This window comes from Macrotis lagotis, chromosome 1, assembly GCF_037893015.1.
Source record: "Macrotis lagotis isolate mMagLag1 chromosome 1, bilby.v1.9.chrom.fasta, whole genome shotgun sequence".
Classification (NCBI taxonomy): domain Eukaryota; kingdom Metazoa; phylum Chordata; class Mammalia; order Peramelemorphia; family Peramelidae; genus Macrotis; species Macrotis lagotis.
This window is the reverse complement of record NC_133658.1, coordinates 468,685,570-468,703,705: the sequence shown is the minus strand read 5'-3', so window position 1 is coordinate 468,703,705 and position 18,136 is coordinate 468,685,570. Positions and strand designations below refer to the sequence as shown.

Genomic DNA, 18,136 nt, shown 5'->3' with positions numbered 1-18,136 from the left:
TCTCCAGGCAACCACAATTGGCCTGTGACTCACGGGCCCTGGAAAGCATCAACAGCCAGACTGCGGTTACTCGTGCAGCAGGGAGGTATTTTGAAAGGATTTCACTCTCTATTGCTTCCTGCCGAATTTTGTTTTTAATATACAGACATATCGATGATTTGTAGGGGTTTATTTTATAACCGGCTACTTTGTTGAATTTATTTCATTATTATTAATTTTTTAATAATTTTTATCATTATCGTTATTATTATTGCTATTATTATTGTTGTTGTTATTATCAACAACAGCAATAATGGTATTCCCTCTAGGGTTTTGTGAGAAAATAGCCATGTCGCCTGCAAAGCTCAGCAGCTTTATTCCCTCTTTGGCTATGGTTGTTTCTTCAATTTCTATTTCGTGTCTGAGAGTTACCATTTATAATACAGTATTGTTTAATAGTAATTGTGATAATGTACATGTGTGGTTTAGAAAGCTTGTTCCCCATTACCTATAATGCAGGTTCTTGGTTGCCAATAGAGTTCCATCTTTTTCCTTTGCTTTCTAGTATTTTTAACAGTAGTGGATTGTGCATTTTGTTAAATGGTTTCTATGCATCTTTGAAATAATCATAATTTTGTTGAACTTGTTATTAATATGAAAATATAATATAAAACATCAGTGTAAATAATTTACTATTAATGAACTAACTATATTCCTAGTAAATCCAGTCTTATCTTAGTATGTGATCTTTGTGATATATTGCTATAGACTAGCTACTAATATTTTATTTTATGTTTTTGTATTAATATTCTTTAGGACTATTTCTCTATAGCTTTCATTTTCTGTTTTGACTCTCCTTGGTTTGGGTGTCATATAATTTGCATCATATAATAAAGTTGGTAAGTACACTTCTCTTCCTATAGTTTCCCAAATGTTTTATGTATGAGTGTTTGATATAATTTTCTTGTAAATCTCTCTAGTCATGTTTCTTCCCAATTGGATATTTTTTAACTTGCTCTCATTAACTTTTTTTCATAGATTTATTTTTGGACTCTTCTGTTTTGCTAATATGAGCAATTCATATGCACTTTAACTGACATATAGCTGTGAAATAGCTATGAACAAAAAAAAATCCAGCTCCAAATTTTATTTATAATTCAATATCTTTTTGCTTTCAGAGTTCTTCAACTTGCCTTTGATTATCAACACTATTGAACATTTAATTGGAAAATTTTAATGTGTAGATTTTTGTTGTTGCTGTTATGTTATGCCCAAGCTGTTGATCTGTTTTTTCTCTTTTCTTACTGAAACTGTGTAAAGTTAAAATTTTTTCCTTTAAATACTGCTATAAGTGCATTCCACAAATGTGAATGTTTTCTTATTGTCATTGTTAATGAAAATAATTGATTTTATGATTTTATGATTAGTTTTTGACCCACCCATTCTTTTGGAGTAAGTCATTTAATTTGTAATTTTTTTACTCTTTGCTTCAAAGACTACTTATTGGATGTAATTTTATTATATTATATTGGTAAAAAAAGAATTAATATTTCATCTATTCTATGTGTTTCTAAGATGTTTATGCCATAATACATGGTGAATTTTTGTGAATATGCCATAAATAACTATTCTCTCTATTCTCATTCATTCTTCTTCAAAAGGCTATAATATATAACTTTTATGAAATTCTATTGGTATCCTTCATTTTTAAAAAAATATTTTTGATTACACTTTTGTCTAAAAATGAAAGGGGCAATGGAGGTCTTCCACGATTATAGATTTACTGTCTACTTAGTAATCATATTTAACTTTTAGAGCATTTGCAAATTTTGGACATACAGATAGTATTCATACTAATTGATGGTGTTACCTTTTAGCAAAATGTAATCTCCCTGTTCATTTCTTTTCTTCAGTTTTTTTTTCTGCTATCAATCTGAGACCATGATGGTTCACCTTTGATTTTTTTTATTTATTCTATTCTCCTTTCCCTTTGTTTAAAATTTCTGCATGTGTGTTTTTTTCCTCTTCTGTTTTATGGATCATTCCTACTAATGAGTGCTTTGTTTAATCTTCTCCATCCTATTCTTAATACAGTATTTGTTACATAGGAAGTCTTTAATAAATGTTTTTTATTTCCCACATCACCAACCTGCTTTTCCCATAATCCCTTTCTTTTCTGCTTTTATAGTTAATACACATACACACATATACATGTGATATATACACATATATATCATGTACACATGTGCATTTATATATACATATATGTGTGTAGATTTTTCCTCATATATGAGAATTTTTTTCTCTGTGTCTCCCTCTGATTTCCCAGTGTGCTTCTTTTCCCTGTTCTTTGTTTAAGGTCATCAAGACATGAGACCTTCTGTCTAAATCCCCTCTTTGATATATGACATTTGATGATAGAAGTCGAAGGGACTTCATGTATAATCTCCCTTTGCAAGAATGCATAAGTTTTAACCTTTTTTATTTAGTCCCTTATGATTTCTCACTCATATTTACATTTTTATAATTTCTCTTAACTCCTCTGTTTCTGTATCAGATTTTCTACTCATTTGTGGTCTTTTCGTTGGATATGCTTTGGAGTTTTCTATTTACTTAAATATCCACTTTTCCAACTTAGAATTGTATTTTAATTTACTGAGTAGATGATTCTTTGTTGTAAGTCTTTATATTTGCATTTTGTAATATGATAACTTCGCCCTTCTGCTTCTTTATTGTGATGATTGCTACATCATATATTTTCCTGACTTCTTCCTTGATACTTGACTTCTTTCTTTCTGAATGCTTGCAGTGTTTTCACCATGATGTGGGAGTTCTGGATTTTTACCATAATACAACTGAAATATTTTCATCAATCATTTAGCACAACTTGTTCAACTATTCCTCAACTACTGTGCATTTCTTCAGTTTTGAATTTTTGCCAGCATACATTAAATACACAAATTAATTTTAAAGACATATGAGAAAAGATTCTATCTACATCTAGAGGAAAAATCAAACTGATAAATAGAAGTGTTTGTAGAATAATTTCATACATGCATTGAAACACATATTTTCATTTGTATATTTGTTTTTAATGGTGGCCATTTCAGGGTAAAGGAGAAATAAAAGGAAATGCTTGATAACTGTATTGAATATTTAAAAGGAATAGCAAGTTATACATAGTAGATTTGCAGTTTCATGTACAATCATCTTTTTATTATACAAGTTGCTGGAAATACTTGTTGAATTACATAAGTTAAAAATAAAATATTTTTTTTTAAAGAAAGTGATTCTCAGATGCTTTCAAACTTTATTTTACCCTCTGATTCTAAGATAGATGGGTATATTTTTGGTTTTTGGAAGTTAGGATATCTACAACTTTTGTTATTTCTGACTTTCAGGTAGTTCATTTATGAATAAATATTTTCTCCTCTATTTGTTTCTCAGACCACTTATTTTCAATAATTATGTTCTTCACATTTTTCAGTCTTTTGACTTTTTTTATGTTTCATGGAGACAGTATATTAGGCTAATTCATGTTTTCAGAGTTGTTTTCTTAAGTAAGATTTGTCCTTTTTTTAATTATCCTTTTTCGCTAGCCCTCACTTGTTTCTCTTTTTAAAAATATTTGTTCTTCTTTTGCTTTAAATTCTTATTTTAATTCTGCTTTAATTCTTCTAAACCTTTTTTTTGAGCCTGTATTTTTAGGCTTTTTTTTAGAATTTTAAATTGTCTTAGATTTTTCGATTTTTTAAAAAAAAAATTCTTCTCTGGGTTTGTTTTGAGATTTTTGTCACCATTATAGTGATATTTATGCTGTTACATTTGTTTTTTTTTTTCATTTTTCAGACTTCCTTCTTGAATTAATAATATAAATAGTGATAATAGTAGCCATTTACATTGCATTTAAGTGTTTTACAATTTTCTCATTTGAGTCTTACAATAACTCTGGGAGGTATAGAAAAGAAAATAAGTCAAACAGAAGCTACGTGATTTGTCCAGGACCATACAGTTAATATGTGTTTGAAACTATTTTTTAACATGAGTCTAACTGATTCTAGTCCCAATACTCTATTCAGCTTCCTGATTTACATTAGGTGATACTATAATACCTATGCTTTTCTGCATCTAGACTAGTTCAGAGATACCCTGGGGTCCCTTTCTGCCTGCCTTTTTTTTTTTTTTTTTTTGTTAATCATGTTCATTCTTTTTTTGTTTTGTTTTTACAAAGTGTTGGGGTTAAGTGACTTGCCCAAGGTCACACAGCAATGTAAGTTTTAAGTATCTAAAGTGGATTTGAACTCAGGTCCTCCTGACTTCATGGCCAGTGCTTTATTCACTGCATCACCTAGCTGCCCCTACTCATGCCTATTTTGAACCCACTTGCAGTCCCAGATGTTCTCATCCAGGTCAGTTCCTGGAGAGAGACAGTCTGAAGACTCTCATCCTCTCCCTAAGTCTTTTGAGGCTGGAAAATTGATTACTTGTGACCCTTTAACAGTTTTCTATATAATAATTCAATTTAATGTGTTTTTTAGATCTTGACAAAATAAGATATGGGAAGGAAGTAGATAATCCCTCTTTCAGCTTAAATGTGCCTTTCTTAATCAATTTCTCTCCCAGCAACTTCCAGTGTGGTACCTTGAGGCAGATAGGAGGTGCAATGAGGAGTATAAGGTCTTGGAATAAGCAAGATCCAATTCAGATTCAACTTCTGACACTAAATAGTCCGATGACCCATGGAAGGTCAGTTTATCTTTGTTAACTTCAGTTTCCTCAATTGCAAAATAGCTATGTACTATAACTTAAATTCCCAGGGTTCTTGGTACATAGTAAATACTATCAATTTTAGTTATTATTATTATTATTGTTAATAATCTTATGTTTAATGTATCTCTTAGTTTCTAATTACCTTAGTGCTTTGTATATACTAATTATATATGGAAATATTTTTGTTCTTGTTGAGTTATTTCAGTCATGTCTGATACACCCTGGCCCCATTTGGGTTTTTGTTTTTATTTTTTTAATTTTGGGGGGGGCAAAAATATTGGAGTGGCTTGTCATTTTTCTTCTCCAGTTCATTTTACTGATGAGGAAACTGAGGCAAAAAGGCTTAAGAGATTTGCACAGGGTCACAACTAGTGAGGCCAGATTTGCACTCAGGTCCTGGCCAGTCTATTCTCCATTGCCTGTCTTAATGAAGTATTATATTAGTTAAACTTAATTGCAAGTATAGCAATTGTTGTGTGGCTAACATAAACAAAAATCATATATTTTTTAAAAATATAAAAACAATGGTTTAAGACCTTGCTTACAACCTGAGAAATCATATGTGATTCACTAAACTTTTATGATCCTAAATTTCTTCATCGGAAAAATGAGGATTATAGTACCAGCTGCCTCACAAAGTTATGATGACAATTAAATAAATTATTGTTATGTAAAGCAAAGTTATGGTGACAAATAAAGTATGTAAAGTACTTTCCCGAACTTAAAATGCTATAAAATCAAAGCTGTTATTATATAATCTCATTATTATGATAAAATATGTCCATACAAGTGCTGGATTATTGAAATATATTTGAACAATTTAATCAAAGCAATATTTATTAATCACTATTTCAGGGTTCAGTGCTTTAAATAGTCATCATTACACAAATTAGCATGTGAGAAGTACTATTTCTCTGTGATTAAAAAATCTTGATCATACTTTATTCAGCTTTATTTTTTAAAATGAGTGATCAAAGTAGAGAAATTTTACAACTGAAAAATGTTATTTAACCATTCTAAATTATATCCAGGTCATTTATTTGATGGTGATGTTTTTATTTTATTTTTTAAATTCAATTTTTTAAAAATATATTGTCTTTATTCTTATTGTATACTATCCTGAGACCTGAGGACACAAAGATCAAAAATGACCTGTCCTCAAAGAACTTATAATTAAACTTTGTTGTCAAAATTTCTAAGTAGAAATATTTTAAATGGGGGGGTATTTTACTATAAGAGTACTTTTATTTCATATGATTCATTTTGTAATACAAAGAAGCCTGCTTCTTCCACTTTATAAATTTCTAATGTCTTTTACTTGTGCATCACTTATTTTTAAATAGAGTATCATGTTTGGAGGAAGACTTATTTGGGAATGAAAAATAGTTACTTGATTACCTTAAAATATACATATACAATATAAAATATTCATATGTGTATATGTGTAATATAAAATATTCATATACATATATACATATATATACATGTGTTTATATTTAAACTTTTTTTTGTTCCCCATACCTCCCTTGGAGTTTACATGTCATGACTGCTTATACTCTATTACTTTGGCTGCCTTCAACAACATTTCAATTGCTACAAAATTTTTATTTTAAGCAGTGCTAACAATATTAAACAGGCAGCATCATTCTTCTTGAATTCTTCTTGAACTGAAACAATATTCTTCTTGAAAATCAGCGTTTTCAAATAAAACCACATGAGATTGCAAAGTAATCTAACTACTGTCAAGAGTGCATGTATGATTGCTCCAGATAATTTCTGATGCTGTGTTAACCAGGAGTCTGATCTGAATGAATGAAACGATCCACCTGTTTAGGCAGCCTACCATTAGTACAAGTTATTACAGAAAAATCTTCCCTACCAGAAGCATGTCATGATAAAACAACCTGAAAATGTTCTCAAATGATAGTGATAATGGGAATTATAATGAAAATGCTGGTAGGCTGCTGATCCCTGTTTCTGATGAGACAGTTAATGTTATTTTTAGACCTGCTTAGAAGGGCCTAGCTACTGTCTGTAAAGTACTTAATACTGTCAAATAGCTCAAGATCATAAATAGATATAAATTTATCAATGGAGCTGACATTAAATAAGATTCATTAACATCTGATGAGTTGCAAAACCCAAAGACTGCCAATCTTGCCATCTAACTTCAGCTGAAACAACTTAAATATGTGGACTCCAGAAGAACATGAGCTACTCAAGAAACAGAGACTGATTTTGTTTTTTCTGATTATGTTCCTGTGCTTAACACAGAGGTTTAAATAAAGAAATATTTAGCAATTTTTCATTTATTCATCCACTGCTCTCCAAATGAGAGTTAAACATATCTGGGTTTGCTAGGTCATGCTAAAGATTCATATTTGAACACTGTGTCCAAAATATCACATCAGATTTAATCTTAGTTCTTAATCAAAAATTTGGATGCTATATTTGGATAATGTCACATTTCACATCCTCTATTATGATAATAAATGATCTGGCCAGTCAACTGGACTTTTAAGATGCTCATTTTGAACTTCATCATATTATCATCATCTAAATTTCATGTGGAGTAATTAGATATCACAGTGAATAAATTTCTGGGCATAGTCAGGAAGACTTGATTACAAATCCAGCTTCAGATATTAACTGTGTGAGCCTGTGCAAGTCAATTAACTCTTAGTAGGAACAACTGGGTGGTGTGATAGAGCACTAGCCCTAGACTCAGGAAGACCTGAGTTCAAATGTAAACTTTGACACTTAATTACCAATTTTTGTGATATATGGCAAGGCACTTAATTGCTTCAGTTCCTTCATCTATAAAATGGAAGGAAAAGGAAATGCCAAATCAGTCCAGAGTGTTTGTCAGGTAAACCCTAATTAGGGTCAAAAAGAAACAGACACTGCTGGGAAGAAAAAAAAAAGACTTTCAAACTTCAACTAATTAAGGTAGCACTGACATAATAGAAAGCTGGTCTAAAAAATATAAAACCAAAGTGCAAGTCAATCCTGAGATTTATTTTGTTTGTGTGGGGGCAACTAGATGGCACAGTGAATAAAACACTGGCCCTGGGGTCAGGAGGACCTGACTTCAAATCTGGTCTCAGACTCTTAATTAGCTGAGTGACCTTGGGCAAGTCACTTAACCCTATTGTCTCAAAAAGAAATTTTTAAAAAAGGAAAAAACATTGTGACTTTAATGACAGAATGGTGTATAAAAAGCTAATGTAAAAAATTTAACATGGTAACTGAAAGTATTCTCCCAACAGGACTTAAAGTCTCACACAATAGCAAAGGCTGAAGATGTTAACCTTCTATGAAGTTATGTTGTTTGTGTGACCCTAGAAAAGTAACTTAACCTTCCTTTTCTAAATTAATATCTAACACATAAATTGCAGAGAAGGGATGAATTTCAATGTATATATATTAGACCTCATCCAGGATTTGCCTATATCAATGAAATCATGTGTCTGGTCCATAAATGTAACATAACAATTTCAAAAGAACTAAAACATAAACAGTTACTTTCATCTATTGGTGAAAGTCTTTCACTTAGACATAAAGCAATATTTAAAAATTCTTGTCTCTTCTGTAGTATAGCCATTCCATTCCACTGATCCCCAAGAAGAATATTGACTCCTTTCATAAATCCAATTTATGATCTAGAACATATTTCAGATTACTTATCTGACTGCCTTATCCAAACTGATTTGTTTGATTCAAGAGATTACTTAAAATCCACATTTTTAGGAAGCATCCCCAAATCACTTGGAAACTTTGTATTAATGACTTTTTAGCCCTTTAAATTTTTCAAATAGTATGTTTATATTATTGTTGTTTTTACTGTTACTATTATTTTAAATCTTCTTGCTTTGCCTTACATTCTTCATTATAAATAACAAAAATTAAAAATACATATCAATACATGTATATGTATGCATATATATATATATATATATATATGTATATGTGGTTTGGCAAAAAAAACAATCCTTATTTTACTTATGAAAGTGTATATCTCCAAATTTTAAATGCATCTGTCAGGAGGTGATTGAGATGTTTCATCTTCATCCTTTGAGAAATTTGGTTTATCATTGTATTGATTTTAAAGTCTTATTGACAAATTTACCCACCAGGAATAATGTGTATGCGTGTGTGCATGTGCATGTGTGTGTGCGTGTGTGTGTGTGTGTGTGTGTGTGTGTGTGTGTGTGTAAAAGAGAGAGAGAGAGAGAGCGAAGGAGAGAGAGCCTCCTTGTAATGGCTCTGTATTGTTGTTCAGTTGTTTTATCAGTTGTGTCTGATTCTCCAATCCCATTTCAGGTTTTCTTGGCAGAGAGAGAAATACTGGAGTGGTTTTCCATTTCCTTCTCCAGTTCATTTTTATAGATGAGGAACTGAGAAAAACAAGATTAAATGGCTTGCCCAGGGTGACATAGTTGGTCAGTGTCTGAGGCCAGATTTAAACTCATAAAACCTCAAAGGGGATTGGAGCGTCAGATACAACTGATAAATGACTGAACATAATGCTGGAATCACAAACACATTGGAGTTTTGGCATGTCTCTATTGAAAGTATCTACTTGAATGGATAATCCACAAAAATGTGAATTGTGGGGTAGAGAAACACAAATTAATGAACACGTTAATAACACTGGGAGAATGACAATCCATTTACTAGCCTCTATAATCTCTTCAAGCTATCATCCTTTATTTCTTATTTTAATAATCCAGTTCTTAGATCTCGTTATTCTAATTATTTTCAGTTTCTCTCCTCTTGTGAATGATTTAGCTCATTACACAACTGAAAGTAATATCCTCTTATTTTAAACTAAATTTTAATTGCTAAAACTAATAGTCTTTTCTCAGTTTTCATAATGTTTTAACCACTTTCAACCATTTGAAACTGTTGACGAAACTCTTTTTAATATTCTTTTTTTGAGTTTCCATGACACTTTGCTCTTCTGGTTACCCTCCCATCTTTGTGCCTACTTCTTAGTACTCTTAACTAACTCATTTATAAAATGCCCCCCCCCCCAATTACGGATTACACAAAAACTCTTTTTCCTTTTGGTTCTTACATGGGGTTAAGTGCCTTGCCATATATCACAAAAAAAGTTTACATTTGACCTCAGGTCTTCCTGAGTCTAGGGCTAGTGTTCTATCGCGCCACCCAGTTGTTCCTACTAAAGATGTTTTATTTCCTTCTTTTTTGGTTTATTTTAGATTATTACAATAATCATTCTGTGAGATTAATCATAAATCCTCTTCCTCCTCGCCCTCACAAAAAAGATGAGAAATCTCAAGAATAATGAGAGAGAGGGAAAAAAAAGTATACTTCAGTCTGTGTTCAGATTCCAATGGCTCTAGCTCTGGGACGAGTTGCCTTCCCCATCATGGCCACCTGAGAAGTTGCTTCAATAGTTTTCCCACAGTTGCTATCACTAATTGTATTTCCCTCCACTCTATTGCTCCCCACTCTCATCTATTCCATTCTCTCTCTCTCTCTCTCTCTCTCTCTCTCTCTCTCTCTCTCTCTCTCTCTCTCTCTCTCTCTCTCTCTCTCTCTCCCCCCCTCCCTCCCTCCCTCCCTCCTTTCACCCTGTCCCTGTTCAGAAATGTGCTGCATCTGAGTACCCTCTCCCACCATCTTCCCTCTCTTCTATCACTGACTAACCCCCCCATTCCCCCTTATCCCATCCCTTTCCCTTCATTTTTCTCTAGAGTAAGATAGATTACTCTACCCTATTAAGTGTGTGCGTTATTTCGTCCCTGAGCCACTTCTGATGAAAATAAATGCTCACTTGTTTCCCCTAGCCTTTGCCTTTTCCACTCCATTGTAAAAGCCTTTTCTCGACTCTTAGCCCCTTCTTTCTCTCCTTCAGCTCCTTCCTCTGCCTTGTCTATATATTCTCCTTCTAACTACTCTTATAAATGAGTTCATATGAGTTATCAGTATCTTCTTCCCTTGTAGGAATACAAGCAGTTCAACATCACTGAATTCCTCATAATCAATCCTTCTTGCACACCCCCTCTGTAGTTCTCCTGAGTCTTGTACTTGGAGACCAAACTTTCTATTCAGGTTGTTTCAATAGACAATTTGGAAAAAGCCCTGTTTCTTTGAATATCCACCTTCTCGCCTGAAAGATGAGTTGTAAACCAAGATCTTTTGTCTTCCAGAATACCAAATCCCAAACTCTATGAGGCTTTAACGTAGATGCTGACAGATACTGTGTAATCTTGACTATAGAGCCACAGTAGCTGAATTGCTTGTTTTTGGTAGCTTTTAATATTTTCTCTTTGACTTGGGAATTTTGGAGTTTGGTTATAACATTACTGGAGTTTTTCTTTGGGGATTTCTTTCAGGAGGTGATTGGTGACAACTCAATTTCTATTTTTATCCTTTCCTTCTAGGATCTCAGGGCAATTTTAGTGTATTTCTTGAAAAATGAAGTCTAGGCTCTTTTCCTGGTCATGACTTTTGGATAGCCCAGTAATCTTTACATTATCTCTCATGGATCTGTTTTTGGGTCAGTTGTTTTTCCAGTGAGATATTTCACATTTTCTTCTAATTTTTGGTTTTTTGATAGTTTTATTTCTTCCTTTAGTTCCCTTCTGCATTTGAATGAGTTTTTTTCTTTAGATAATTTTTTTAATCTCCTTTTCCAGCTGCTTTTTAAGGCATTTCTTCTCCTAATTTGCCTTTTGTGTTGCTTTTTTTTTCCATTTGCCCTAAACTGGTTTTTAATATTATTTCTTCAGTATTCTTTGTTGTATTTCTTTCACCAAGTTGCTGATTTGGTTTTCATGATTTATCTACATCTCTCTCATTTCTTCTCCCAATTTTTCATCTACCTCCCTTAATTTCTTTTCAAAAGTTTTTTCGAGTTCACCCATAGGCTAAGCCCATTTTCTATTTCTCCTGGAGGTTTTGGATGCAGAAAATTTGATTTTGTCATCATGATTTTGGTCCTCCATGGGACCAAAGTAATTTTCTATGGTCAGATTCTTCTTTTTCTGTTATTTGCTATTATTTGCTAATTTCCTGAGCCTATGACTGATTTACCATACTTCCAAATATTTGGGAGTTTTGGGGACAAGCCACAGGGACCTTAATTCCTGCAAGGTCTTTGCCTTGGAGCTATGGTGGTTTTGTGGAGGCCCAGACTGCAATCTGAATCTGAGTGTGGGAAAACAACTGAGTCTTTCCCCAGAGAGAGCAGAGAGATCTCTGCAGCCTCCCCTGAAACTCTTACTGTCTCTTGATGTCTGGGGTGGCTCTGCAGATGCTCATTGCAGGTTCTCACCATAGGGCTGCTCTGAAGTCAGAACTCTGTTTTGCACTCATTCTGGTGTGCCAGAGTTGTCTCACCACCCTTTCCACTTGTCCTGGGTGATCTCTGGACCAAGAGGTCTGGAAAGCATCCTCTCTGCCACAGATCCCTGTGCCTTACCCAGCTGTGCTGCATTGCAGCTTTTACCAACCCCCAGTTCCAGTGGAACATACTTTACTTGCAGAACTTCTGAGTTGTCTTGGATTGGGAAATTGTATTACTCAGTCTTTCTGTGGGTTCTGCCCCTCTAAATTTGGCTAGTATCATAATTTGATGGCTTTGGAGTTTTATAGGGAATGGATTTCCTGAAATTCTTGCCTTCATGTTGTCATCTTGGCTCCGTCCCCATTAAAACTCTTTTAATCATCTTCTCTTCTGTCTCTATTCTCTCTCACTTGCTCAGCTCATCATTATTATCCTTATACAGATAATAGATTTACATTGCTAGTTCTTTGGGAACTTTTTCTTTTTAAAACGGTGATCCAGTATCACCTACTACCTATTAGAAGAAATGTCAAAATCAATAAGCCACAGAAATCCCAAATTTAATATATATTCAAGATAAAACTCATTTTCTTTACATTAAACTCATCCTCTTCCAAATTTTTCTTCTATGTGTCTGTCTAGTTAGTTGGTGTAGTGGACAGAGCACTGGCCTTGGGATTAGGAGGATGTGAGTTCATACCAGCCTCAGACACTTGCCATTTACTAGTTGTGTGATCTTGGGCAAGTGACTTGACCCTAATAGATTGCCTCACATCCAGGGCCATCTCCAGTTAACCTGATTCATATCTGACCACTGGACCCAGTTGACTCTGAAGTATAAAATGAGGCTGGTGACTTAACACAACACCCCCCTCACTCAAAACATTCAAATTTACTTAATGTGCTTTTCATGGCATCACCTCCATGATTTCCTGTTCTTTGAGAATGAAGGACAAATATCATAGCACAACTGTCTTTCCACTTAATCCTTACTCTCTCCCATCACACATTTGTAATCAATTACCTTCTGTTATGGTTACTACCTCTCCAATATGTGTCCAATCCTACTCCTCACTTTTACTATTACCTTAGTTCAGGTCCTCAAATATCTGGAATCTTTCATTAATCACCTTATTGATCTTCTACCTTAATGCTTTCTCTATTTCCATAAAGCCTCTAACAAGTTACAAACATGGCTTTATTTAAGCACTCAGGTTTTTATTAATTGCATGCAAAGCAGGAATGTGCTGGTAAATGTTTAACAACTTACTCTCCAGAAAAAAGAAATACACATGACACAATTTTAATGATGATGATGATGATGATGATAAAAAGAATAATAGTTAGAATTTATAAACTACCAGTGACCATGAACTATGCTAATCATTTACACATATTATCATTTGATCTTCACACAATCTTGCTTTTTAACATAGAGGAAATTGATACAAACATAGAATAAGTGAGTTGTTCAAAATCTCAGAGTTATTCGACTAGGATCTAATGTTGGCTTTTAACTTAGGTCTTCTTGAGTAAAAGCCCAGCATTTTGTCTTTCATCACCTCATTGTATTGTTTAATTTAATCTCTATTATTAATAGATTAACATCCAATCATTTAAGTTTAAATATTCAATAAAAGAATAAATCAAGTCCTGATTTGTATTAACTGCAAATTTCTAATGTTTAAATTCTCACACTGAAAATTTAACAGTGGGGGCAGTAGATGTCTCAGTGGATAGAGCACCAGCCCTGGAATCAGGAGGGCATGAATTCAAATCCAACATCAGACACTTAATAATTGACTAGCTGTGAGACCTTGGGCAAGTCACTTAACCTTATTACCTTAAAAGAAATAAAAATACATATAAAATTAACAGTGAGTTCTCCTAAGTCAGTCATGGATGGGTCCACTATGGGCTTGTTGATAAATATTGTGTACATGTAATTGCTCAAGAAATTTTGTCTTTCTATTTAGAAAACACTAAAGAATAATTTGTAGTAATTTCTGTAGACCATATACCTTTTCTACACTCCAGGGTTATAAAACAACATAATTCTTGCTGAAATCCAGTAGACAAATCCTAGAATTTTAGATAAGTTGAAAATTATTTTACCATCACATTCCCCCAAGTATGTGATGATGCTTATTAACAAAACCAAGGATAAGACAAGAAAATAGGATTGCGGGAGGTGGCAAATAGAACTTGGCCGTGTATATAGGGAACAGATTTGAGTTGTCAAATGCAGATCAACTTTTTTCTGTGTCTATCCATCTAGTGTGAATGTAATGCTGCTAGATGGAACAATGGATTGTATGCTGGATCAAGAGTCAGGAAGATTCAAGTTCAAAGGTAATCTCCCACACTAGTTGTATGGCCCTAGATAAGTCACCTAATTTCTGACTGTCTCTCCTTCCTTATTTGAAAAATGGAAACAATAAAGTTTAGAGATAAAATGAGGTAAGATATTTGTAAATTGATTTGCAAAGCTCAATAACAATATTAAGGAATTATTTTTATTATCACCTCCACCATATCACTCACTTTGATTTGGCTATTTCCTTAGCTTAAGTCAAAACTATAATGGGGGGCAGAGCCAAGATGGTGACAAGAGAGGATAATCACTTAGGTGCTCTCTCTTAAAATTTGTAAGCTAAGGACTCTAAAGTTTTGAGAGACAGAACCCACAGAGGGACCCAGTGAAGCAGTTCTCCAACTCAAGATAACCTGGAAAAGAGCAGAAAGGCTTTGCTCCCCAGGGTTGGAGGGGCAGCCCACCAGAGGGGTGGCCCACCAGAATGAAAGAACCTCAGTCTCCCGGAGGCAGCCCCAGGGTGCTGGGAGGTGAGGCTAACAGCAGTGGGGGCATTACCTGAACTATGGCCTGAGGAGCACCAAGCACAACTTGGAGGATCAGCAGGTGTGACCTCTTCCAAAGCAAGCACATGAAGCCCAGCACTCAGGGCACAGAGCAAGCAGTGTGGTCAAGCAGTCCAGATCCAGGAACAGAAAGCAGAAGTCAATAAAGAGGAGCCTTCAGGGCATGAGTGCAGAGCCTAGGGAGGGAGCAAAGAGCCAAGCTCTGTCCCTGGAACAGGACTATGGTGTTCTGACCACATTCAGATCCTGATCGCAGTCCAAGCCCCCCATAGAACAGCAGGGCCCTCCCCACCTCAGCCCCATGGCAGAGGGGGGCTCTTATGGTCATTCACAGACCAGGAGGGAGGACAGAGTCTCACACACTGAGATCCTTGTGGGGGCTCAGGAAGCACCCCAAAACCAGGCTCAGGCTGGGAAAATGAGTAAGCAGAGATAAAAGAGGAACACCATTGAGAAATACTTTGCCTGTGATCTCAAGAAGGATCAAAATACTCAATTTGAAGATGAGGAAGCACAAGCTCCTGCATCTAAAGACTCCAAGAAAAACAGAAATTGGGCTCAGGCTATGAAGAAGCTAAAAAAAGACTTGAAAATCAAGTGAGGGACATAGAAGAAAAATTGGGAAAAGAAATGAGAGAGATGCAGGAAAAACATGAAAATGAAGTCAGTAGGTTAGTCTAGGAGATCCAAAAAATACTGAAGAAAATAGCATGCTAAAAACCAGTTTAGGTCAAATGGATAAAACAGTTAAAAAAGTTGAGGAGAATGCTTTAAAAAGCAGAATTGGCCAGATGGAAAAAGAGATAAGAAAGCTTCGTGAGGAAAACACATCCTTCAGACAAAGAATAGAACTCAGGGAGATTGCTGATTTTATGAAAAATCAAGACTCAATGCTTCAAAACCAAAAGAATGAAAAGTTAGAAGAAAATGTGAAACATCTCAGTGAAAAAAAACAACTGATATGGAAAACAGATTTAGGACAGATAATTTTAAAATTATTGGAATAGCTGAAAGTCATGATCAGGAAAAGAGTCTTGACATCATTTTCAGAGAATTACTACAGGAAAACTGCCCTGATGTCCTAGAAGCAGAGGGAAAAATAGAAATGGAGAGAATTCACCAAACTCCCTGAGAAAGAGATTCAAAAAACACCACTCCCAGGAATATTATAGCCAAGTTCCAGAACACCCAAGTAAAAGAGAAAATATTTACAAGCAGCCAGAAGGACACAACTCAAATATCATGGAGCTGCAGTCAGGGTCACACAGGACTTAGCAGCAACTACATTAAAAGCTCCTAGGGCTGGGAATATAATATACCAGAAGGCAAAAGAGCTAGAAATGCTACCGAGAATCAACTACCCAGCAAAACTGAATGTCCTCTTCCAGGGAAAAAGATGAACTTTCAATGAACCAGGGGAATTTCAAATGTTCCTGTTGGAATGGCCAGAGCTGAACAGAAAGTTTGATCTTCAAATACAGGACTCAGTTGAAGCATAAAGAGTGGAGGAGAAGAGGAATATATGAGGGACTTAATAATGATGAACTTCATGTATTCCTTTATAGAAAAATGATACTGATAATACTCATGTGAACCTTCTCAGTTAGAACAGGTAGAAGGAGCTTTTATACGTGAAGCACAGGAGAAAGCTGAATTTGAAGAAAAAATGTGGTGTAAAAATTGAGTTGATAGAAAAAAAGGGAAATGTAATGGGAGAAAGAAAAAGGAGACAGGGAATAGGCCAAGATATTTCATATAATAAGATTTTTCTTTTATTACAATGAGCTATTGCAATGATATGGAAGGGGGGAAGGCAAGGTGGAATGAGGGAATCTTCACTCTCATCAGAGGTGGCTAGGAGAGGAAACAGCATATATACACAATGTGGTATAGACATCTGGAGTAAGAAGGAGAGAGGGGGGACTGGGGAAGGGGTGGAAATGTGAATGATAGAGGAGAGGATGGACTGTGGTTGGGGAGAGCGGCCAGATATAATACTTTTTGTTTTATACTGCTTTCAAGGGGCTGGGATTGGATGGCCTGTCCAGGACCATAGGGCCAGGTGGATGCTGGGACTAAGGGGTGGTATGGGGCCTCGTGGCCTCTTGGCCCCAGGGCTGGGGATCTGTCTGTTGTACCACTCTGCTACCCTACAGCTGAACCAGAGTGAAAGGAGTGAGGAAATATTGTACATGGTAGTGGAGAAGTACAAAAGGAGGGAGTTGTGATCAGCAATGGCAACAGTGGAAAAATATGGAAGTAACTTTTGTGATGGACTTATCATAAAGAATGTGATACACCCACAACAGAGTTGCTGGGGTTGCAACACAGACTGAAGCACATTTTTGAGTATTATTATTTTGGGGAAGGTGCAGGGCAAATGGGGCTGGGTGGCCTGCCTGGGACCGCATAGCTGGGTGATCATTGGGTGTCTGAGGCCGGATTTGGACCTGAGTGCTCCTGGCTCAGGGGCCAGTGCTCTGTCCGCCACCGGCCCGCCCTACTATTGTTACTATTTTATTTTATTTTGGGTCTTTTTTTCTTTTTCTTTTTCGTTTTTGCAGTTCAATGCAGTTGAGGTGGCTTGCATAGGGTCACACAGCTGGGTGATTGTTCAGTGTATGGGGCTGGATTTGGGCTCGGGTGCTCCTGGCTCCAGGACTGGGGCTCCATCCACTGCGCCAACTGGCCATACCTACAATTATTACTATTATTCTTTTAATTTTAATTTTTTTCTCTCCCCTTTATCGCTCAAGCGAGTCTATATTTGGGGGGGTATTTTGTTTAATTTTACACAAAATTATTTTATTAATGTATAAAAAATATTATTTGTACAAAATGGGAATAAATAAATTTTAAAAAACTATAACTATGTACATCACAGACTATGCTGGTGGTACATGCAGTTGCAAAGCCTTGGGTGGGAAGATGCTTTTTGAGCTACAGAAAATCCATAGGTCACCAACCTCCAAGGGAAATGATTCTAGGATAATTTGACACTGCAGATTTTGCATGGAGGAAGGGAATGGATCAACCAACACCTGCATCAATTAAAGCAACAAACTCACTAAATTTCTCTAGTCGCTAATTGCTTTTGACAATTAAATGCTAAAGTCATTTACTTATATTCTGGTTGGGGGGTTAAATGATGGCAAATGAATATATGATTTGGGGGAAAACACTGAAAGA

At 35.1% G+C, this 18,136-nt stretch overlaps 1 long non-coding RNA gene across 2 annotated transcripts in view; it reads left to right on the top strand.

Annotated features, from left to right (window-relative positions):
- Positions 1-2: 2 nt before the first annotated feature.
- Positions 3-18,136, top strand: part of LOC141519661 (uncharacterized) — a 44,230-nt gene continuing 26,096 nt past the window's right edge. For both annotated transcript variants that reach the window (XR_012477356.1, XR_012477355.1), the window contains exons 1-4: positions 3-85; positions 796-878; positions 4,603-4,725; positions 14,346-14,419. This is a non-coding gene — a long non-coding RNA (uncharacterized LOC141519661). The remainder of the gene's footprint in view (positions 86-795; positions 879-4,602; positions 4,726-14,345; positions 14,420-18,136) is intronic.